General features: G+C 42.2%; 1 long non-coding RNA gene across 4 annotated transcripts; it reads right to left on the reverse strand.

The window, feature by feature from the left end:
* Positions 1-7,949: 7,949 nt before the first annotated feature.
* On the reverse strand, positions 7,950-11,582 carry LOC121839983. 4 transcript variants are annotated; one of them, XR_006079278.1, is made up of 3 exons: positions 9,240-11,582; positions 8,673-8,944; positions 7,950-8,485 (listed from the first exon to the last, which is right to left on the reverse strand). It is a non-coding gene; the product is annotated as an uncharacterized LOC121839983 (long non-coding RNA). The 4 variants fall into 4 exon arrangements; XR_006079280.1 differs by lacking the exon at positions 9,240-11,582 and adding an exon at positions 9,108-9,147; XR_006079277.1 differs by lacking the exon at positions 9,240-11,582 and adding an exon at positions 9,044-9,095.
* Positions 11,583-24,066: the final 12,484 nt, after the last annotated feature.

The raw sequence follows: 24,066 nt of genomic DNA on the forward strand, positions 1-24,066 counted from the left end.
AGTTTGTGTCACAACCCGACTCATGGGAAGTGACAAAGAGCTTTTATAAGACCAGGGCACAAATAATAATAATCAATCATTTTGCTCTTTATTTAGCCATCTTACACATAAAACCTTATTTGTTCTTCGATAATTGTGAATAACTCAGCACAGGTTAATGAGAAGGGTGTGCTTGAAAGGATGCACATAACTCTGCAATGTTGAGTTGTGTTGGAGAGAGTCTTAAATCATTTTTCACACACAGTCTGTGCCCCTATTTAGTTTTCATGCTAGTGAGGGCCGAGAATCCACTCTCACATAGATATGAGATTGCAAAGGGCATCAGTGTCTTAACAGCACGATTTGCCAAAGCAGGACACTCTGAGTGCAGCCTAATCTAAAAATCTGTCAGTGGCTTCTGATTAAATTAAATTTTCACAGAACAGTTTGTTGCGATTTTGATGAGGCTCTCTTGTTCAGATATCGGTAAGTGGACTGGAGGCAAGGCATGAAAGGGATAACGAATCCAGTTGTTTGTGTCATCCGTTTCGGGAAAGTACCTGCGTAATTGCACACCCAACTCACTCAGGTGCTTAGCTATATCACATTTGACGTTGTCTGTAAGCTTGAGTTCATTTGCACACACAAAAATCATACACCTGTGTGTTGTTAATGCGGACAGAGAATAGCTCCAACTTCTTAATCATAGCCTCAATTTTGCCCCGCACTTTGAATAGAGTTGTGGAGAGTCCCTGTAATTCTAGATTCAGATCATTCAGGCATGAAAAAACATCACCCAGATAGGCCAGTCGTGTGAGAAACTCGTCATCATGCAAGCGGTCAGACAAGTGAAAAATATGGTCAGTAAAGAAAACGTTAAGCTCATCTCTCAATTCAAATAAACATGTCAATACTTTGCCCCTTGATAACCAGCGCACTTCTGTATGTTGTGAAAGTGTTACTTGGTCGCTGCCCATATCATTGCATAGTGCAGAAAATACCCGAGAGTTCAGGGGCCATGTTAACACACAAAAAAAAAACATTTTCACTGTAGTGTCCAAAATGTCTTTCAAGCTGTCAGGCATTCCTTTGGCAGCAAGAGCCTCTCGGTGGATGCTGCAGTGTACCCAAGTGGCGTCGGGAGCAACTGCTTGCATACGCGTTACCACTCCCCTATGTCTCCCTGTCATGGCTGTTGCGTCATAAGTACAGATACAAACACATCTTGACCACCAAAGTCCATTTGATGTCACAAAGCCGTCCAGTACTTAAAAAATATCCTCTCCTGTTGTCCTGGTTTCCAGAAGAGGATGTCTTCCTTAATTGACCCCCCATTGTCAAGCCCTGATATGTTTCACCTGTCCTTGTGCTTGTCTCCACCCCCTTCCAGGTGTCGCCCATCTTCCCCATTATCCCCTGGGTACTTATACCTCTGTTCTCTGTTTGTCTGTTGCCAGTTCGTCTTCTTTGTCAAGTCAACCAGCATTTTGTCTCAGCTCCTGCTTTTTTGCAATCTCTCTTTTTCACACCCTCCTGGTTTTGACTCTGTCCTGTCCTGTCTCTGAGCCCGCCTGCCTGACTGCTCTGCCTGCCCCTGACCCTGAGCCTGCCTGACCACTCTGCCTTCCCCTGACCCTGAGCCTGCCGTCCTGTACCTTTTCCCCACCTTTATTTAACCAGGTAGGCCAGTTGAGAACAAGTTCTCATTTACAACTGCGACCTGGCCAAGATAAAGCAAAGCAGTGGGACAAAAACAACACAGATATATTGTTTAGAGTTAAACATAAACAAATGTACAGTCAATAACACAATAGAAAAATATATACGTACAGTGTGTGCAAATGTAGAAGAGTAGGGAGGTAAGGCAATAAATAGGCCTAGAGGTGAAATAATTACAATTTAGCATTAACACTGGAGTGATAGATGTGCAGATAATGATGTGCAAGTAGAGATAGTTGGGTGCAGGTAGTAGTATTGGCTTTGGGGATGACCAGTGAAATATACCTGGTGGAGCACGTGCTACGGGGGGGGTTGTTGCTATGGTGATTACCGACCTCTGCCTGACCTGACCCTGAGCCTGCCTGCCGTCCTGTACCTTTGCCCCACTACTCTGGTTTATTCGACCCCTGACTGCCTTAACCTGATGTTTAGGCTGTCTCCAGCCGAACATGTACGCATACTTAACACCCAGACATAGGAATGAGTACTCTGGTGGGTCTTAAGGACAATTTTGCTCCTCCAACCTACTCGCACCCCTCTCCATGCCACCCTGCAGTGGGGTCTCTCCAGATACTCATCGACTTAGGGGCAGATGTGAGTCTTATGGACGTTACCCTGGTATCCGAGCTGGGCATCCCTACTCAACCCCTCTCCATTCCCATGAATGTTAGAGCGCTGGACAGGCGCTCTATAGGCCGGGTCACCCACCATACCACCCCCATCAACCTACAAGTGTCGGGGAACCACAGCGAGACGATCCAATTCCGGCTCCACCCCCTTCCAGGTGTCGCCCATCTTCCCTTATCCCCTGGGTACTTATATCTGTGTTCTCTGTTTGACTGTTGCCAGTTCATCTTGTTTGTCAAGTCAACAAGCGTTTGTCTCAGCTCCTGCTTTTTCCCAGTCTCTCTTTTTCTCGCCCTCCTGGTTTTGACCCTTGCCTGTCCTGTCTCTTAGCCCGCCTGCCTGACCACTCTGCCTGACCCTTATTTGTACGATTTTCTACATTGTAGAATAATAGTGAAGACATCAAAATTATGAAATAACTCAAGAAATGATGTAGTAACCAAAAAAGTGTTAAAGAAATCAAAATATATTTTATAATTAAAATTCTTCAAATAGCCGTCCTTTGCATTGATGATAGCTTTGCACTCTCTTGGCATTCTCTCAACCAGCTTCACGAGGTAGTCACCTGGAATGCATTTCAATTAACAGGAGTGCCTTGTTAGTTCATTTGTGGAATTTCTTTCCTACTTAATGCTTTTGAGCCAATCAGTTGTGTTGTGACAAGGTAGGGGGAGTATACAGAAGATAGTTCTATTTGGCTCAAAAGCATTAAGGCAAAGGGTGGCAACTTTGAAGAATCTCAAATATAAAATATAGTAGCAGTGGTAGTAGCAGAACTACCAATAGGGCTTGTATGTGTCTCTATGGATGCGGGTCTTACTTTTTTTAACCATTTATCAAATTTCGAGCAAATTCAATGAGCATCATCTTCGTTTGGCTACATACAGACCGTTAGTGGAAATTCCGGGAGAGAGTAACGGTTACTGTGATTGAATGTTAATGATTTGACTAGGCTACCTGTATTTGACATTGTGTTGTCAGAGAACTGGAAGGAAAGGCGGCCAAATGTGATGTTGGCTTTGAGGATGACCAGTGAGATTTAGCTGCTGCAGCGCGTGCTGCGGGTGGGTGTTGTTATCGTGACCAGTGAGCTGAGATAAGGTGGAGCTTTATCTAGCACAGACTTATAGATGACCTGGACCCAGTGGGTCTGGCGACGAATATGTAGCGAGGGCCAGCCGACTAGAGCATACAGGTCACAGTGGTGGGTGGTATAAGGGGCTTTGGTAACAAAGTGGATGGCACTGTGATAGACTGCATCCAGTTTGCTGTGTTGGAGTATTGGAAGCTATTTTGTAAATGACATTGCCGAAGACGAGGATCGGTAGGATAGTCAGTTTTACGAGGATATGTTTGGCAGCATGAGTGAAGGAGGCTTTGTTGCGAAATAGGAAGCCGATTCTAGATTTAATTTTGGATTGGAGATGTTTAATATGAGTCTGGAAAGAGAGTTTACAGTCTAGCCAGACACCTAGGTATTCATAGTTGTCCACATAAGTCTGAACCGTCCAGAGTGGTGATGCTTGTCGGTCGGGCAGGCAGGTGAGGGCAGCGAATGGTTGAAAAGCATGCATTTGGTTTTACTAGCATTTAAGAGTAGTTGGATGCCACGGAAGGAGTGTTGTATGGCATTGAAGCTCATTTGGAGGTTAGTTAACACAGTGTCCAAAGAAGGGCCAGAAGTACACAGAATGGTGTAGTCTACTTAGAGGTGGAACAGGGAATCACCCGCAGCAAGAGCGACATTGTTGATATATACAGAGAAAATATTCGGCCTGAGAATTGAACCCTATGGTACCTCCATAGAGCCTGCCAGAGGTCCGGACAACAGGCCTTCCAATTTAACACACTGAACTCTGTCTGTGAAGTACTTGGTGAACCAGGCGAGGCAGTCATTTGAGAAACCAAGGCTGTTGAGTCTGCCGATAAGAACACAGTGATTGACAGACTCGAAAGCCTTGGCCAGGTCGATGAAGACGGCTGCACAGTACTGTCTTTTATCGATGGCGGTTATGATATCGTTTAGTACCTTGAGCGTGGCTGAGGTGCCCCCGTGACCAGCTCGGAAACCGGATTGCACAGCGGAGAAGGTAAGGTGATATTCGAAAAATGGTCAGTGATCTGTTTATTAACTTGGCTTTCGAAGACTTTAGAAAGGCATTGCAGGATGGATATAGGTCTATAACAGTTTGGGTCTAGAGTGTCACCCCCTTTGAAGAGGGGGATGACCGCGGCAGCTTTCAATCTTTAGGGATCTGGGACAATATATGAAAGAGAGGTTGAACAGACTGGTAATAGGGGTTGCAACAATGGCGGCGGATACTTTTTGAAAGAGAGGGTCCAGATTGTCTAGCCCAGCTGATTTGTACGGGTCCAGGTTTTACAGCTCTTTCAGAACATCTGCTATCTGGATTTGGGTGAAGGAGAAGCTGGGGAGGCTTGGGCAAGTAGCTGCGGGTGGTGCAAAGCTGTTGGCCGGGGTTGGGGTAGCATGAAGGAAAGCATGGCCAGCCGTAGAGAAATGCTTATTGAAATTCTTGATTATTGTGGATTTATCGGTGGTGACCGTGTTACCTAGCCGCAGTGCAGTGGGCAGCTGGGAGGAGGTGCTCTTATTCTCCATGGACTTCACAGTGTCCCAAAACTTTTTGGAGTTAGAGCTACAGGATGCAAATTTTGTTTGAAAAAGCTATCCTTTGCTTTCCTGACTGACTGGGTGTATTGGTTCCTGACTTCCCTGAAAAGTTGCATATCGTGGGGACTATTCGATGCTTGTAAAGTCCGCCACAGGATGTTTTGGTGCTGGTCGAGGGCAGTCAGGTCTGGAGTGAACCAATGGCTATATCTCTTCTTAGTTCTACATTTTTTGAAAGGGGCATGCTTATTTAAGATGGTGAGGAAATTACTTTTAAAGAACGACCAGGCATCCTCAACTGACGGGATGAGGTCAATATCCTTCCAGGATACCCGGGCCAGGTCGATTAGAAAGGCCTGCTCTCAGAAGTGTTTTAGGGAGCGTTTGACAGTGATGAGGGGTGGTCGTTTGACTGCGGACCCATAGCGGATGCAGGCAATGAGGCAGTGATCACTGAGATTCTGATTGAAAACAGCAGAGGTGTATTTGGAGGGCAAGTCATAAAACAATATATATAAAAAATGTGAATCACATTTTTATTTGGCGTACCCCTGACGGCATTGTGTGCCCCAGTTTGGGAATACAGGATATATTGATGAATAAATGGCAGATGAGACTAACGGGTGAATGGGACAGGGAGAAGCAGAATCTGGTTAAAGGGGTTATACTGGGATAGAGTTGACTGCAGAGTAGATCTGGCCTCCAAAAATTACAAGAGAATCAATCAATTAATCAAATGTAATTTATAAAGTGCTTCTGACAGAAACTTGATAACATTTCTATTTTCTTTTCAGAAGGAAAGGGACGTAGACACAGAGTAAGAATAACTTACTTCTCTTTACTCCTACCCAGTAGCATAAGATGGCGCCGACAGAGAGGGCTGCCTCGCTTCTAGTCCTTAGGAAACTTTGCAGTATCTTGTTTTTTTATGTATTATTTCTTACATTGTTAGCTCAGAAAATCTTAAGTCTTATTACAAACAGCCGGGAAGAACTATTGGATATCAGAGCGACGTCAACTTTACAAGCATTTCGCTATACTCGCAATAACATCTGCTAACCATGTTTACGTGACCAAAAAAACTTGATTTGATTTTAGCATGTAAATCTTGGTGGGGCAAAAAAAAAATATATATATGGAATGCATGCCACCAAAGTCACTACACAACACTAAACAATACATTAATTGCACTATAAAACGGTGATAAATGGTGCCCACAAACTGTTAGGGCCTACATAAAGCTGTCCCAACAGGAGTCACAACATCTTACCAGTGCTACACCTGGCTATCAGCGGAGCCTTGTCTGGCAGCGAAACAGTTAATTCAGCCTCATTTACTGACTTTAAAAAAAACATAGCTGATAAGGCTGACTTGCTTAAACAAATGTGGTTTCTACTGACAATTGAGATGTACAAACTATGGCATAAGGGGACGACAAGCAGATAAGAGGCCATCTGTAATTTCAATTACGACATTAATGAGCGAGTGAAGATGGACGTTGTCAATATAACTATTTATTCATCACTTTTAAATGTACAGCGACAGAATTCAGAACATGGGCCATTCTTACAGCATTCTCTCTGTTGTCCAAGTCAGAACCATATGATACATAAATGGGGCATATAAGCAGACAATGAAATCTCTTACATTATTCTATGATGACATTTCTCTAAAACAGGTTATAGGCTACATGTGCACCATCAAGTTAGAACAGTAGGCGAAATTAAGACCAAAAATAAGCGAAAAATAGACCAAATTATTAGGGTGAGGCACATTGAACACCGTTTGGGTCTTTGCGTGTCAAAAAAGATACACGTCAAATAACACTATTTGACTCGTTAAATACGCTTTTAATTTCACACGTCAAATAACACAATTCTATTATAGAATGTTGTGTGTGCTGAATTTGCAAGTGCAAGCCAAGCGCCACCACTACTATCAGTAGCACTGTCAAAGCTGTACAAAAAAGTCTGCAAACAAGCACACACCGGCCACAAACGATGTGTTCACAATACCGCGTTGGTAAAAATAGACCAAATTATTAGGGTGAGGCACATGGGCTACTAACAGCTTACTACACAACATACACTTAGTATTACATTCTTAGCTACAGTATACATATCTCCCTGGCACATTACATCATTTATGCAGCAGCATACAAGACATTTTTGGACTCACCTTGTTCACTTAAACAGAAATGGGATGCGGCGGGCCTTTGTCATCAAAGTCTGGCATTCTCTGGATTTATGGTGGGAACTTGGAAAAAAACACACACAGCCACTCCACTGAATAGCAGGCTAGTGATTGCTTTACAATGCTTGTAGCTAGCCCCTAATTACTTCCAAACCACTCATTGTTGAATTAGCCATTTGGAATTGGTGTGTAATGGGTATGTCTGATGGGCACCAATACATTTTATCTATAAATTCTCTTTATTATTTCTCTTCATATGACAAGGATTAAAAGTATTTGCCAGTAGATTGTAGACTTGATTCATGATGATAACTGCTAGCTAACATCTGGAAAGGAAGATGTTGACATGACCAGTCCAATCAAAGCTACTGTACATATAAAGTGATTTGACATGATTTTATCTATGGCCAATGACCTTGAGCCTTCTTGAAAGTGCACTTATAATATAACTCTATGTCAGGACCTAAAGGGCTGACATTTTCGATGTCTACTCTTACTAAGGACTTAGACTTGGCCTGTGACGTAGTGTCCCCATGAGTGACAGAACACTGAGCCAATCAGGCACAACGCTTGTATTTTCTGCTTGCTTGCTCCACCACCACAGAAAGCACTGAGCTAGCCTGAAACACCAGCATTTTGGAGCAGCCTTACTCAAGAAAACAACAAAGAGACCATGTTAGTATGCGGCTTTATTAATTAAATGACATTAAAAAATGTTTTTACATAGTTTGCATGTAACACGTATTAATGCCAAAATAACATGCACAAAAATATATTTTTTTCAAAAAATGTGGGGTTCAAAACAGGTGGGTCTCTGCTATAGACCCCACCTGCCCTGAATGACAGGTTGCCACTGCTCCTACCCTAGTCTAGCTTACTCAACTTTCCCTGATTAAAGGGAGTGTAGGACTTGTTTCTCAATGCCAGAAATACATGTAAAAATTATTATAATTCTAAAAATAAATAATATATTAGAGCCCCCCCCCAAGAAATCATCCCCAAATTACAAAACACTTATGTCAATTGTTATAATAATGTTGTGTTTAAGGTTCTCTCCAAATCAGCTCCATTCAACGCCCCGTGGTCTGCGTCACACGGTGAATGAAAAACGATGTCAAAAGTTAGATACATTTGTGAGAATGAGGCAGGTGAATTGGTCCCTTAACAACACTGCTAACCTTGTGCCTAACCCCAACCTTAAATTAAAACCAAAAAGGTGAATTGGTCCCTTAACAACACTGCTAACCTTGTGCCTAACCCCAACCTTAAATTAAAACCAAAAAGGTGAATTGGTCCCTTAACAACACTGCTAACCTTGTGCCTAACCCCAACCTTAAATTAAAACCAAAAAGGTGAATTGGTCCCTTAACAACACTGCTAACCTGCCTAACCCCAACCTTAAATTAAAACCAAAAAGGTGAATTGTCCCTTAACAACACTGCTAACCTTGTAACCCCAACCTTAAATTAAAACCAAAAAGGTGAATTGGTCCCTTAACAACACTGCTAACCTTTAAAACCTTAAATTAAAACCAAAAAGGTGAATTGGTCCCTTAACAACACTGCTAACCTTGTGCCTAACCCCAACCTTAAATTAAAACCAAAAAGGTGAATTGGTCCCTTAACAACACTGCTAACCTTGTGCCTAACCCCAACCTTAAATTAAAACCAAAAAGGTGAATTGGTCCCTTAACAACACTGCTAACCTTGTGCCTAACCCCAACCTTAAATTAAAACCAAAAAGGTGAATTGGTCCCTTAACAACACTGCTAACCTTGTGCCTAACCCCAACCTTAAATTAAAACCAAAAAAATTGGTGCTAATTGGTAACCCCAACCTTAAATTAAAACCTTAACTTAACAACACTGCTAACCTTGTGCCTAACCCCAACCTTAAATTAAAACCAAAAAGGTGAATTGGTCCCTTAACAACACTGCTAACCTGCTAACCACAACCTTAAATTAAAACCAAAAAGGTGAATTGGTCCCTTAACAACACTGCTAACCTTGTGCCTAACCCCAACCTTAAATTAAAAAAAGGTGAATTGGTCCCTTAACAACACTGCTAACCTTGTGCCTAACCCCAACCTTAAATTAAAACCAAAAAGGTGAATTGGTCCCTTAACAACACTGCTAACCTTGTGCCTAACCCCAACCTTAAATTAAAACCAAAAAGGTGAATTGGTCCCTTAACAACACTGCTAACCTTGTGCCTAATCCCAACCTTAAATTAAAACCAAAAAGCATTTTTATTTTAGGAAATAGACCATTTTGACTTTGTGGCTGTGGAAACCAGGCGAATTGAGCATGTATGCGTCAATCTGCGGGGCACTTTTTATCCATGAGAACTTCCACAGCTATCAACACTGGAAGGAGTGCTTCAGCAAGAAGATGCTTCTTAAAATGGATGCTGTCAGTAACATCAATGTGGCTTCTAAGGGTGTTTTCACACTTGGTCTCTTTCAGCCTTTTTTTGTGAACACTCCAAAGTAACTCAGACCCCTTAAAAGAGTCCCCGAAGTGAACTGAACTGAGTCTCTTTCGAGAGGTGGTCTGAGTTCAGTTTGCTTGAATTGCGCGGCCTGGTTACCTTTTTTAGGGAAATGTTAACAAAGCCTCCCAAGTTTGTATGTCATTATCCCCCTTTCATAACCCCTCGCACTGGTGACACAAAAGAGAGAAAATTATGATTTGCAGGTTTTAGATTTTTTTGTTGCTGTTTTTGCATATTGATTAGCGATTGTCAAGGATCCACAGAAATTCCAAAATATGTGTTCAGATTATTTGTTTGCAATATGTGATCTATATCAGAGAGCGGCAAACTGTTTATTTGACTGTGGGGTTTGAATAATGAGAGAGGACAACAACATATTTGGTGAGAATCACAACATAGGGTACAAAAATAATTTCTAGCTCTTGAAGGGGCAGTAGCCTACATTGGGTGTACAATTTTCAATTACAACATTATTTAATCTGTAGTTATTTTTCTGCTGTTACCAATAATATTTACATGTTAATAGTATCTTCTGATTTCAATTATTAAATATTATTATCATATTTGAATGAAATGTAATCTATTAGCTTCCAAAATTTAAGTAGGTCTATCTAGCTGTCCGATAACATGATCCAATGAAATGGCTTGTCCTACACTTTGTAAAAACCCAGAGTGCATTCTAAAAATAGCAATGTGAATGCAAAGAGGTCTCAGATCACAAATGGGTGAAGTGAACTGGCAAAAGAGTTGAATCCTCATTCAAAGGCAAGGGCAGTAAGAATACAAAGCACTTCTTCTTTTCCCTCCACAGTTCACTTGAAAGAGGACTGAAATCGGTTATTTTAAAGATGACTATATGTGAAAAAATCTGAAACAGCCAGCAAGACCAGCAGAGACCGAACATCATCATTGGCTTCAGTGAGCATGGAGAACTGGGTATAGTAAGTGAACGAGCTAGCTTGCTACGTCTTCCATCTAAATAACACTGATAAAACTAACCCAATGTAAACATGTCTGCCAGCTGTTGGTAGCTAACTGCTGATGCTGTCATACTATAGGTAGTACAAGCCTATTGGAAAAAGTAGTTTTGGCCACAACGGAGTTCACTGTTACTGTATAGAGCAAGTTTTCAAGGTGTTTGTGAGGGCTGCCCGTTGCAATAATCTGGCCATTCTGTGGCTCCGGGGGTGTTTTCTATACAACCTGCCAAGTGCGGGCTAAACGGAAAAGTGAAGCTAAGGCCACGGATTAGAGAAGCCCCAGAGCCATGCTTTCTTTGGAGAGGTGGATTGTGGATTTTTCTCAAATGGGGGAAGTTCATTTTATTTAGATTTTAAGATCAATGTTGTCATAGTTGCTTCTTGTTGAAGAGGCAGCTGCTAACGTTAGCGTGCTATAGCTCACTATCCTCTTCCTCCGTTTCTAAATTCATTTGTGTCTAATTCTTTCTAGCTAGCAAAATAAGTGAGCTGCCATATAGCTAAGTTTGTCACTGGTATGGGCTAGTAAATATCCTAAACCAACCAGCTAGATAGCAAGCTAAAACTGTGGAGAGAGGGAGGAGAAAATTCACTTTCTGTTTCATCTGCTGCTGGCTTGCTAATGTTCACTCAAATATGTATTTCCACATGTAATTGATGAAATGATACTCTGTGAAGATTGTAAATGTGTTAATATGTTGTGAATACTGTAGAAAAATGCTCACAGTTGTAAAAGAAAAAGTGAAGTGCTGTGTGAGTCATTACGATCTTGCGTTTGGGGCTTTCCGACAGTCTTCAGGGACCATAAATTGTAAAATTGTTTTAAAAAACAACCCTGAAATATCACATTTGCCAGTAGATTATCGACATCATTCATGAACAGTGGTGGAAAAAGTACCCAATTGTCATACTTGAGTAAAAGTAAAGATAAATTATTAGAAAATTACTCAAGTAAAAGTCACCCAGTAAAATTCTACTTGAGTAAAAGTCTAAAAATATTTGGCTTTAAATATACTTATGTATCAAAAGTAAAAGTATAAATAATTTCACATTCCTTATATAGCCAGGGGCACACTCCAACACTGAGACATAATTTACAAATTAAGCATTTGTGTTTAGTGAGACTGCCAGACAAGAGGCGGTAGGGATGTATGGTGTAAAAAGTACATTATTTTCTTTAGGAATGTAGTGGATGAAAATTAAAAGTTGTCAAAATATAAAGTAAAGTACTAAGCAAAAACTACTTAAGTAGTACTTGTAACGGCTCTCTTCTATCTCCTCCTCTGACGAAGAGGTAGAACAAGGATCGGACCAAAATGCAGCGTGATGATGATTCATGATATATTTTAATGAAGGAATACCTATACATACAGAAACTACAAAACTACCGAAATGAAATAATGAAAACCGAAACAGCCTATCTGGTGAAATACAAAACACTAAGACAGGAACAATCACCCACGAAAACACTCACAGAATATGGCTGCCTAAATATGGCTCCCAATCAGAGACAACGATAATCACCTGACTCTGATTGAGAACCGCCTCAGGCAGCCATAGACTACGTAGACACCCCACAAAACCCCTAAGACAAAAACATACCACAATAACCCATGTCACACCCTGGCCTGACCAAATAATTAAAGAAAACACAAAATACTAAGACCAAGGCGTGACAGTACTTTTACTTATGTACTTTACACCACTGTTCATGATGATGACTGCTTGTCTAATTAGATAGTATGCTAGCTAATATTTTGAAAGTATAATGTTGACATGATCAGTCCAATCAAGGCCCCAAGGGGGCTTGAACTGCCTTGCTCTCCCTGTAGATTCTGCGGTGATGTAGTTTCCCCATGAGTGACAGAACACTGAGCCAATCACGGCGCAACTAGAGAAGATCACCAATGACTATGCCCTGTGCTTTCGTTGGCTGCCCCTCCACCACAGAAAGCATTGAGCTAGACAAACACCTGCATTTTGGAGCTGCCTTACTCAAGAAAGAGACCATGTTTGTGTGGCTTTATTAACTCAAGGACACTTTTTTTTTTAATTAAAAAAAATTATACATTGTTTGCAAACTGATAACACTAATTCATTGTAAAATAATACAAACACACATATATGTAAATTCATATACTCACACACACACACACACACACACACACACACACACACACACACACACACACACACACACACACACACACACACACACACACACACACACACACACACACACACACACACACACATATATATATGTATTATATGTGTGTGTTATATATATTATATATATTATATTTTATATATATATATATATATATATATATATATATATTTTTTTTTTTTGTGCTAAATATGTGGGGCTCAAAACTGCTCCACCTGTCCTGAATGATGGGTCGCCACTGGTCCTATGTAGCAGCCCCATTGTAGCCTGTGATCCCCCAGTGTTGTAGCCTGTGATCCGCCAGTGTTGTAGCCTGTGATCCCCCAGTGTTGTAGCCTGTGATCCCCCAGTGTTGTAGCCTGTAATCCCCCAGTGTTGTAGCCTGTAATCCCCCAGTGTTGTAGCCTGTAATCCCCCAGTGTTGTAGCCTGTATCCCCCAGTGTTGTATGTAATGCCCAGTGTGTAATCCCCCAGTGTACCCTGTGATCCCCCAGTGTTGTAGCCTGTGATCCCCCAGTGTTGTAGCCTGCAATCCCCCAGTGTTGTAGCCTGTAATCCCCCAGTGTTGTAGCCTGTAATCCCCCAGTGTTGTAGCCTGTGATCCCCCAGTGAGAGAGCATCCTACATCCCGACTGTCTCTCTGCAATCACAGCCTCCCCACCTCCGCCGCTCACCATCACCACCATGCCATCCCATATTACATCTCTGCCACTCAGCACCAACGGATCAGCAAACCAATTTCACACACACACACAGGGCGATGCTACGAGGATGACACAGAGACGAAGATCCACGCTACAAGAGAGAGAGATATAGGGGAACAGGGGAATAGGACTAGTGGTTTATTTCATTGCATTAGAGTAAAGGACTGTCAGCGGTACCCTTACAGTGACGGAGGGGACTAAACACACACTATATCACACGATACCCTGGACCTCTCAAGTCATGCTCCTAACACAAGCTACAGTATACAGGCCATATCATTGAAGTGCACGAGAGAGTGAGAGAACGGGAGAAAGAAAGCAAGAGAGCAAAAGAAAAATACACATTTTGTTTATCCAGTGACATCATCCTTCTGTTGTACAGGAAGAGCCCATGTACAGTATTGAATAACAACGTTCTGTCTGCCCCTTCAATACAAAACAACCCTTTTCATGTACAGTATTGAATAACAACGTTCTGTCTGCCCCTTCAATACAAAACAACCCTTTTCATGTACAGTATTGAATAACAACGTTCTGTCTGCCCCTTCAATACAAAACAACCCTTTTCATGTACAGTATTGAATAACAACATTCTGTCTGCCCCTTCAATACAAAACAACCCTTTTCATGTACAGTATTGAATAACAACGTTCTGTCTGCCCCTTCAATACAAAACAACCCTTTTCATGTACAGTATTGAATAACAACATTCTGTCTGCCCCTTCAATACAAAACAACCCTTTTCATGTACAGTATTGAATAACAACATTCTGTCTGCCCCTTCAATACAAAACAACCCTTTTCATGTACAGTATTGAATAACAACGTTCTGTCTGCCCCTTCAATACAAAACAACCCTTTTCATGTACAGTATTGAATAACAACATTCTGTCTGCCCCTTCAATACAAAACAACCCTTTTCATGTACAGTATTGAATAACAACATTCTGTCTGCCCTTTCAATACAAAACAATCCTTTTCAATGCCACCGACTGAGAATATCCTGTCATTGGGGAAATCTATTATTGTATTTCTTCTAACAGAGATTGGAATGTGATATCATGTGACTGGTTATTAGAGCCGACCACCAAACCTCAGATAGAAGCCATTCCTGCCGGGGATAGACAGTGGGTTGCGAGGTCTGTTCCCATCTGCACCCACACAGTACACCAGACACCCAAAGGACCCTGTCCCTCTCCTCTCCTCGTCTGCCCTCCTTCTCTCCTCTCCCTGCCAATACCATAACACACAACCCTTAGAACAGACTACAGAAGCCAGACACACACTGCTAGAACCCTGGCTGGGTTTGATTTGAGGAGAAAACACGTTTCCCCTTACAGAGAGGAGCTCTGCTTCTGGTTTTCAGAGTGGATTCAAATCAGACTCTGTTTACTGCAGGAATCTAAATACAGACAGACAGAGGAGGTCTTGGCTGGGGTGGATGGAGCGGAGTAGACAGATGGATAGACAGACAAGTAGAGAGATGGGGCAGACAGGCCAGTAGGCAGGCAGGCATACAGACAAAGACACACAGAGGCAGGCATTCAGTAAGTATCATGTACAGAAGGGCAGCAGGATAAGACCATAATCCCAGACAGAAAGACAGGAACATTGTGCATCCAGGGAGATGGATTTTGATTTGGTTGGAGGGAAAACATGTAAGGCCTGGAGAACTCTGTCACGAGGAGATTGAATGGAGAGACCAAGATGGCAGACGTCTTCACCTTGACCTTGCTTTGTTTTCAAAAATCAAAAAAATTCTTCAGTCTTTAACCTCCTGTACTTTTATCAATCAAGCTTGACAGTGGGCAGGGTCTAGTTTGAATGGAGAATCCTAATTCTGCCCACGTGTTGCACTCCTCTACTCTATATTGTATACACCCTGGGGCCATAAGACTGCTGAACAATTCATCAAAATGGCCACGCATTGACACCCCCCCCCCACGCCTTTGTTTTTACACTGCTGCTACTCTCTGTTTATTATCTATGCATAGTCACTCCACTCCTACCTACATGTACAAATGACCTTGACTAACCTGTACCCCGCACATTGACTTGGTACTGGTACCCCCTGTACACATTGACTTGGTACTGGTACCCCTGTACACATTGACTTGGTACTGGTACCCCCTGTACACATTGACTTGGTACTGGTACCCCCTGTACACATTGACTTGGTACTGGTACCCCTGTACACATTGACTTGGTACTGGTACCCCTGTACACATTGACTTGGTACTGGTACCCTGTACACATTGACTTGGTACTGGTACCCCCTGTACACATTGACTTGGTACTGGTACCCCCTGTACACATTGACTTGGTACTGGTACCCCCTGTACACATTGACTTGGTACTGGTACCCCCTGTACACATTGACTTGGTACTGGTACCCCCTGTATTTAGTCTCATTTTAGAACTTTTTTGTTGTTGTAAATACTTTCTTAACTGTATTTTCTTACAGAGTTAAGGGCTTGTAAGTAAGCATTTCACAGTACGGTCTACACCTATTGCATTCGGCGCATGTGACAAATAACATTTGATTTGATATAGACCAGGGTAAACACACACATCAGTGGTCCTCCTCAATACTCAACCTTTTCCATATGTCATCCTAACAAACATCTACATTCAATTAACTAAAGATCACAGGGATCTTATTTTCCTGTTCTGGATGCTTAGGAGAGGATAGAAGAGGATATCAGAGGATAAATGGTGCACTTCTGATGACATGTGTTGATAAAAGAAGGTGGCTCTACTGTGTGGCACATTGAGAATAAATATTGGGGTCCATGAGCAAATGTTATGGCTGTGCCAATCCCGATCATATTCATCAGCAAGCTACTCCAAGAAACAAAAAGGTACACAAGCAGGAGAAAATATGGGGCACCATAACCTACAACTCTGTTTCATTAAAACGTCAGACATCACCCTTTAATGCCATAAAACAGCTGTCAGTCACATGCAGATAAAATTGATTGGTCCAAAAAGTTTGTTCTTACAGTATGTAAAGTATAGAGTGAAGGAAAACTGCTTAAATGAGTGTGTCGCCAAGCTATTCCCCTGGGGAATAGAATAGAGGTCTCTGCATATACTGTACTCTGAAGGTTGTTGTCATTCAAACTGACGCACATTGATCAGCTGGACAGCATAAAGAGAGAGAAGTGTTCTGCTTCACTCCACAACAGTGGGACAACCATCCGCATATCACACTAATGCATCTCCCACGAACAAGAAGAGAGGTAGAGAGGCGATAGAGAAAACAGAGGTAGAGAGAAAGACAGAGGAATAGAGGTAGAAATAAGAGAGGTAGAGAAAAGAGGTAGAGAGAGAGGTAGAGAGAGAGGTAGAGAGAGAGGTAGAGAGAATAGAGACGAGAGGTAGAGAGGTAATAGAGGTAAAAAGGTAGAGAGAAGAGAGGTAGAGAGAATAGAGACGAGAGGTAGAGAGGTAATAGAGGTAGAGAGAGAGGTAGAGAGAATAGAGGTAGAGAGGTAGTAGAGGTAGAGAGGTAATAGAGGTAGAGAGAGAGGTATGGAGGTAATAGAGGTAGAGAGAGAGGTAGAGAGGTAATAGAGGTAGAGAGAATAGAGGTAGAGAGAGAGGTAGAGAGAGAGGTAGAGAGAGAGGTAGAGAGGTAATAGAGGTAGAGAGGTAATAGAGGTAGAGAGGTAATAGAGGTAGAGAGAAGAGAGGTAATAGAGGTAGAGAGGTAATAGAGGTAGAGAGGTAATAGAGGTAGAGAGGTAATAGAGGTAGAGTAGAGGTAGAGAGTAGAGAGGTAGAGTAGAGGTAGAGTAGAGATAGAGTAGAGAGATAGAGTAGAGAGGTAGAGAGTAGAGGTGGAGAGTAGAGAGGTAGAGTAGAGAGATAGAGTAGAGAGGTAGAGAGTAGAGGTGGAGAGTAGAGAGGTAGAGTAGAGAGATAGAGTAGAGAGGTAGAGAGTAGAGGTGGAGAGTAGAGAGGTAGAGTAGAGAGGTAGAGTAGAGGTAGAGAGTAGAGAGGTAGAGTAGAGGTAGAGAGTAGAGAGGTAGAGTAGAGGTAGAGTAGAGAGGTAGAGTAGAGGTAGAGTAGAGAGATAGAGTAGAGGTAGAGAGTAGAGAGGTAATGTAGAGAGATAGAGTAGAGGTAGAGAGTAGAGAGGTAGAGTAGAGGTAGAGAGTAAAGGTGGAGAGTAGAGAGATAGAGTAGAGAGGTAGAGAGTAGAGGTCGAGAGTAGAGGTAGAGAGTAGAGGTGGAGAGTAGAGGTGGAGAGTAGAGGTCGACCGATTATGATTTTTCAATGCCGATACCGATTAATCGTCAGATGGTTTTATTTATTTTATTTGTAATAATGACATTTACAAAAATACTGAATTAACACTTATTTTAACTTAATATAATACATCAATAAAAATCAATTTAGCCTCAGATAAATAATGAAACATGTTCAATTTGGTTTAAATAATGCAAAAACAAAGTGTTGGAGAAGTAAAAGTGCAATATGTGCTATGTAAGAAAGCTAACGTTTCAGTTCCTTGCTCAGAACATGAGAACATATGAAAGCTGGTGGTTCCTTTTAACATGAGTCTTCAATATTCCCAGGTAAGAAGTTTTAGGTTGTAGTTATTATAGGAATTATAGGACTATTTCTCTCTATACCATTTGTATTTCATTAACCTTTGACTATTGGATATTATTATAGGCATTTTAGTATTTCCAGTGTAACAGTATAGCTTCCGCCCCTCTCCTCGCTCCTCCCTGGGCTCGAACCAGAAACACAACGACAACAACCACCCTCGAAGCAGCGTTACCCATGCAGAGCAAGGGAAACAACCACTCCAAGGCTCAGAGCGAGTGACGTTTGAAACGCTATTAGCGCACCCTAACTAGCCAGCCATTTCACTTTGATTACACCAGCCTCATCTCGGGAGTTGATATGCTTGAAGTCATAAACAGCGCAATGCTTGACGCACAACGAAGATCTGCTGGCAAAACGCACGGAAGTGCTGTTTGAATGAATGTTTACGCGCCTGCTTCTGCCTACCACCGCTCAGTCAGATACTTAGATACTTGTTTGCTCAGTCAGATTATACGCAACGCATGACACGCTAGATAATATCTAGTAATATCATCAACCATGTGTAGTTAACTAGTGATTATGATTGATTGTTTTTTATAAGATAAGTTTAATGCTAGCTAGCAACTTACCTTGGTTTACTGCATTCCTGTAACAGGCAGTCTTCTTGTGGAATGCAACGAGAGAGAGGCAGGTCGTTATTGCGTTGGACTCGTTAACTGTAAGGTTGCAAGATTGGATCCCCCGAGCTGACAAGGTGAAAATCTGTCTTTCTGCCCCTGAACAGGCAGTTAACCCACCGTTCCCATGCCGTCATTGAAAATAAGAATGTGTTCTTAACGGACTTGCCTAGTTAAAAAAATATTAAATAAAGGTGTAGAAAAAAAAAAATCTGCAAAATCGGTGTCCAAAAATACAGATTTCCGATTGTTATGGAAACTTGAAATAGGCCCTAATTAATCGGCCATTCCGATTAATCGGTCGACCTCTAGTAGAGAGGTAGAGAGGCAGAGAGTAGAGAGGTAGAGTAGAGGTAGAGTAGAGAGGTAGAGAGTAGAGAGGTAGAGTAGAGAGAAGAAAAGGAGAGTGTGGTTTTCACCAGACATAATATAATGGGACACATCTCATCCAAAAAGTTGACTCCAGTTTGCCAAAAAGAACATGGAAGCACCTGGATGATCATCAATAAGAATGTTCTATGGACAGGTGAGTCTAAGTATAACTTTTGGGATGCGATTGGTTTTCACCAGGCATAATGGGACCAAACCCGGTATTCCACAGTAAGAACCTTATACCAACGGTCAAGCATGGTGGTTGTAGTGTGATGGTTTGGAGGTGTTTTTCTGCTTCAGGGCCTGGACAACTTGCCTTAATAGAAGCAACCATGAATTCTGCTCTGTATCAGATCACTCACAAATTGGATGCAGTCTATCACAGTGCAATCCGTTTTGTCACCAAAGCCCCATATACAACCCACCATTGCGACCTGTATGCTCTCGTTGGCTGGCCCTCGCTTCATACTCGTCGCCAAACCCACTGGCTCCATGTCATCTACAAGACCCTGCTAGGTAAAGTCCTCCCTTATCTAAGCTCGCTGGTCACCATAGCATCAGCCACCTGTAGCACGCGCTCCAGCAGGTATATCTCTCTGGTCACCCGCAAAACCAATTATTTCTTTGGCCGCCTCTCCTTCCAGTTCTCTGCTGCCAATGACTGGAACGAACTACAAAAATCTCTGAAACTGGAAACACTTATCTTCCTCACTAGCTTTAAGCACCAACTGTCAGAGCAGCTCACAGATTACTGCACCTGTACATAGCCCACCTATAATTTAGCCCAAACAACTACCTCTTTTTATTTGATTTATTTTGCTCCTTTGCACCCCATTATTTTTATTTCTACTTTGCACATTCTTCCACTGCAAATCTACCATTCCAGTGTTTTACTTGCTATATTGTATTTACTTCGCCACCATGGCCTTTTTTTGCCTTTACCTCTTATTTCACCTCATTTGCTCACATTGTATATATACTTATTTTTCTACTGTATTATTGACTGTTTTACTCCATGTGTAACTCTGTTGTATGTGTCGAACTGCTTTGCTTTATCTTGGCCAGATCGCAATTGTAAATGAGAACTTGTTCTCAACTGGCCTACCTGGTTTATTAAAAGTTAAATAAAGGTGAAATAAAATGTAAAAAATGTAAAAGATTCCACAGGAGAATGTCAGGCCATCCGCCTGGGAGCTGAAGTTGAAGTGTAGCTGGGTCATGCAACAAGACAATGATCCTAAACACACAATCAAGTCTACATAAAAATGTCTAAAAAAGCAACAAATGTGAAGTTTTGGAAGGGTCAAAGCCCAGACCTAATCCCAAATGAGATGTTGTGGCAGACTTGAAACGAGCAGTTCATACTTAAAAACCCACAAATGTCACTGAGTTAAAGCAGTTCTGCATGGAAGAGTGGATTAAAATTCCTCCACAGCGACGTGACAGACTGATGAACAACTACAGGAAGTGTTTGGTTGGAGTCGTTGCAGCGAGAGATGGCACAACCAGTTAGTGAGTGTAATGGTGGAATTTGTTTTTCTTCACACAGGGGCATTGGGTGTTGTATAACTTTGTTTATGTAATTAATGAAATAAGTATGTAATTATTGTGTTATTTGTTCACTCAGGTTCCCTTGATCTAATATTATGTTTTGGTTGAAGATCTTATAATTCAGTATCAAAAATATGGGAAAGTAGAGAACATTAGAAAGGGGGCAAACACTTTTTCACAACACTGTTTATGTTGGTACATAAGATCATCTTTGAGAACTAACGATTACCAAAATAACAGCTAGACAGTCATGGAGAATCTAAAGTGTCATACATTCGGGAGTATTTCTGTCATGGCATGGGGCCCCCATCGAGTCACTCAAATAGTTTAAGAACACTGCATAAGACATAGAAAAATGTGTAGAATTGCATGAAATTAGCTTAAACTGTAAATAAAAATCTCTGCCACGTGGCAACTTGTAGAAATGCTGGAAATTAGCTTTTAAACAGCAACAATTTGTCTCTGCAACCAAAAGAAGGGCCTCAAAATGGTTTGGTCAGCTACCGTGCCATTGGCCACGCCTGCTGCCCCGCCCACCTAAGGCTTTTAAACAGCAACAATTTGTCTCTGCAACCAAAAGAAGGGCCTCAAAATGGTTTGGTCAGCTACCGTGCCATTGGCCACGCCTGCTGCCCCGCCCACCTAAGGCTTTTAAACAGCAACAATTTGTCTCTGCAACCAAAAGAAGGGCCTCAAAATTGTTTGGTCAGCTACCGTGCCATTGGCCACGCCTGCTGCCCCGCCCACCTAAGGCTTTTAAACAGCAACAATTTGTCTCTGCAACCAAAAGAAGGGCCTCAAAATGGTTTGGTCAGCTACTGTGCCATTGGCCACGCCTGCTGCCCCGCCCACCTAAGGCTTTTAAACAGCAACAATTTGTCTCTGCAACCAAAAGAAGGGCCTCAAAATGGTTTGGTTTGGTCAGGCTTTTAAACAGCAACAATTTGTCTCTGCAACCAAAAGAAGGGCCAAAATGGTTTGGTCAGCTACTGTGCCATTGGCCACGCCTGCTGCCCCGCCCACCTAAGGCTTTTAAACAGCAACAATTTGTCTCTGCAACCAAAAAGAAGGGCCTCAAAATTGTTTGGTCAGCTACCGTGCCATTGGCCACGCCTGCTGCCCCGCCCACCTAAGGCTTTTAAACAGCAACAATTTGTCTCTGCAACCAAAAGAAGGGCCTCAAAATGGTTTGGTCAGCTACTGTGCCATTGGCCACGCCTGCTGCCCCGCCCACCTAAGGCTTTTAAACAGCAACAATTTGTCTCTGCAACCAAAAGAAGGGCCTCAAAATTGTTTGGTCAGCTACCGTGCCATTGGCCACGCCTGCTGCCCCGCCCACCTAAGGCTTTTAAACAGCAACAATTTGTCTCTGCAACCAAAAGAAGGGCCTCAAAATGGTTTGGTCAGCTGCCCCGCCCACCTGCTTTTAAACAGCCAATTTGTCTCTGGCCACGCATTGGCCACGCCTGCTGCCCCGCCCACCTAAGGCTTTTAAACAGCAACAATTTGTCTCTGCAACCAAAAGAAGGGCCTCAAAATTGTTTGGTCAGCTACCGTGCCATTGGCCACGCCTGCTGCCCCGCCACCTAAGGCTTTTAAACAGCAACAATTTGTCTCTGCAACCAAAAGAAGGGCCTCAAAATGGTTTGGTCAGCTTTTACAATTTGTGCCAAAATGGTTTGGTCAGCTACCGTGCCATTGGCCACGCCTGCTGCCCCTGCCCCGCCCACCTAAGGCTTTTAAACAGCAACAATTTGTCTCTGCAACCAAAAGAAGGGCCTCAAAATTGTTTGGTCAGCTACCGTGCCATTGGCCACGCCTGCTGCCCCGCCACCTAAGGCTTTTAAACAGCAACAATTTGTCTCTGCAACCAAAAGAAGGGCCTCAAAATTGTTTGGTCAGCTACCGTGCCATTGGCCACGCCTGCTGCCCCGCCCACCTAAGGTTCAACGTAATCAACATATAAATAGTAAATCAAGCGGTGAGGCTACTGCATTAAAATGTGGGAATGGGATTCCTCTCCCACCATTAATATTAGATTCTGAGCACTTCTGAAGAATGAAATAGGAGATATATATATATATGAAGAGAGATGGTGGCGAGAGAAGAGAGAGAGAAGGTAATTTTTTACCATATTTAGGCTTACAAGGTCACCCAGCTAGCAGCAGCGGTAACAATGTGTTTTAGACAATGAGCTCCCTCTCACCCTCTAATGCTCTTTCTCTGTCTCTCCCTATTAGAGAGAGATGCGACTGATTTAGCTTTCTTCCACCAATTGCAGATCTAAATGTCAGCAACGGGGGTGATCAGCTGACAAGGCATGAGGTCTGATTAATGAAATGTAAAGAACAGTACTCCACAGAGAGTTGTAACTTTTATCCCGGAGAGAGATTAAGAGGCTGCACATTTCCTACAGAAATGGCCGAACTGTGTCCTGTGAAATACAGTTTATTCAATTTAACCAGCTTTACTGGTAAGAAAAGTGTGAGAACTTCAATTGCCAAAGAAAAGTGTGACCTTAACAGGACCAGTAATGATGTAACATCAACAGAAATGTGAAGACTACAGCCCATCCACACTGCACATTTCACAGGATAGTCAAAAGCAGACATTCCTGATACATTGTGCCTTCAACATGCGTTGGTTCAGCTAGTTGTTTTGTAATTACCGCTGAAGGAGAAGCTTTGATAAGAATTGAAGGTACCATCAGTTTTTCCAAATGTGAAAATAAGGTTTGTGAATACAAAAGTTTATCGTTTGGTTTTGGAGAAGCGCCTGTACAGTTCAGACAGGGGGATGTTATATTCAGCCACAATTAGAGACCCCCCAAATCATTCAATAACAAAAAATGCACTTTTAAACAGTATCTAAGGCTGAATAAAGGTCACAACAATACAAGGAATCCTCTAATATTATAGTGACTTTCACAATGATAAACCAACAATTACTATTCAAACATCCAAAAACAAACAGTGACATTAAAGATAGAATTGATCAAAGCTGCATGTTAGTTAGGAGCTGTATGAAAATATTTCTGTAAGCCGTGAATCACTAGATCTTCCTACGTGGAACGGCTGTTTAGTTTTCCTAGGGAAGCTGGTTTCTATTTAATCACGTCTCCTTTAGAGATGCAGAGTTTCATCTTATCCGTACTCGATCTTCCAGCATTTGACTGAAATAGTGATGTGGATTTCCTTTTTTATTTGAGCCTAATTCAGAAGCTGTTCTCACCATTCCTGTCTCACTCCCTCTTTCCCCTTATCCTCTCTCTCTCTCTCTCTCTCACTCCCTCTTTCCCCTTATCCTCTCTCCCTCTTTCCCCTTATCCTCTCTCTCTCTCTCACTCCCTCTTTCCCCTTATCCTCTCTCTCTCTCTCTCTCTCTCTCTCTCTCTCCCTCTTTCCC

Source organism: Oncorhynchus tshawytscha, linkage group LG18, assembly GCF_018296145.1.
Source record: "Oncorhynchus tshawytscha isolate Ot180627B linkage group LG18, Otsh_v2.0, whole genome shotgun sequence".
Lineage (NCBI taxonomy): Eukaryota > Metazoa > Chordata > Actinopteri > Salmoniformes > Salmonidae > Oncorhynchus > Oncorhynchus tshawytscha.